The 1399-nt window shown below is 36.2% G+C and overlaps 1 pseudogene; it reads right to left on the reverse strand.

The window, feature by feature from the left end:
* Positions 1 to 314: 314 nt before the first annotated feature.
* Positions 315 to 804, reverse strand: LOC125103140 (60S ribosomal protein L21-like; annotated as a pseudogene).
* Between the last annotated feature and the right edge of the window lie 595 nt (positions 805 to 1399).

Consider the following 1399-nt stretch of genomic DNA (forward strand, 5'->3'; position numbering starts at 1 on the left):
TAGAAACAAAAGTTGGACTTCAGACTTTCCAAAGAGAGAGACCTGACATATAATCCAGGCTTTCAGATGAGATTCCCACTGGGCTACACTCTAAGAGTAAGGGAGAAACAAAAATAGACCAACTCCCCTAAAAATGAAGCCCAATCTAGAAAAGATAAGATCTGACTTCAGCCTATTTGTGTAAAACAAGATGATTCCTCTCTTGAGGAAGGTAACGTCATCTAAAACTTCAAATTATCCCTATAACATTTCATTTTTTAAATTTTTATATTTTTACAGTCTTGAGGCTTTTTATTTTTTTTTTTTTATACTTATTACGCCATGAATTCATAGAGAATAGGTTCCAACAACTCAGGCTCCTGCCCATTGGTTCTTACAAAATGTGTTTTTCTGGGTGGAGCAGGCTGATACTTCAGTTGAACACAAGTATCTTTCTTGTTGGCTTCCTTCTTTTTCTGATCATTTTCCTTCAGACATTTTAGGAAGCTACTTTGGCTCTTCAAATGCTTAATATGCTCAATACGTGAATTCTGTTGGCAGGAATCTTGCCCTTAACTTGTTTGTTTAAAGCAATGCAAACAGCATTTTATATTTTAGTCTAATATTTTAGACTCTTCCAGTTTTGCCATGGTAACATCTGTGGGGCATTCCTATTTGAACAGTGCCCATTCCCTTGATGTCTACAATACCACCTTTCTCATAGATTTGCATGTATGTGGCCAAAGAAACAACTCTACGTTTTCTAAAAGGTCTGCAGAACATAAAGCAAGTGCCTCTCCTCTTTCCATCTGTGTTGGTCATTTTAGTGAATTACTGGAAGATGAAGGTTCTAGCTGAAAAAGCCCTATAACTTTTCATTTAAAATGTCTGTACTTTAGTGAAAAAATTACCAGGCAAATTTGGAGGCAGAACACGTAACAAAAAAGCTAAGAGGGAAAAACAACTAATAGAAACAGAACCGCAAGAGATACAGACTTTTAAGTTACTAGATGCAAGTATAGATTGTGCACTCCTGACCAGGATGTGAAAGACTGTCAAACCTAAACACTCACAATTCACAACTAAGAGAAAAAGAGAAATTACAAAAAATAATTTTGAAAAGGCAGCCTACAGCCATCAAAGCCATGAAGATTAGTGGTCCTAAATTATATAGAGAGGAAAAACATTCAAAGGTGAGTATATAAATAGCAGCTCAGTTTGTTTGTTTGTTTGTTTGATATGGGGAATTTGCCAGTTCTTGATGTGAGCTCAAGTGTGTAGCTTGCTCAGACAGAGAGCAGAAGTTAAAAGGAGAAACCAATGTAGCAGTTAGCAGTCTCTCGGTGGTAGAGAGACAAAATTAAAGGCTTGAGGTCTACAGATACAGAATCATTTTCCACAAAAGATATTTGCTATATTC

This window comes from Lutra lutra, chromosome 6 (assembly GCF_902655055.1).
Source record: "Lutra lutra chromosome 6, mLutLut1.2, whole genome shotgun sequence".
Lineage (NCBI taxonomy): Eukaryota > Metazoa > Chordata > Mammalia > Carnivora > Mustelidae > Lutra > Lutra lutra.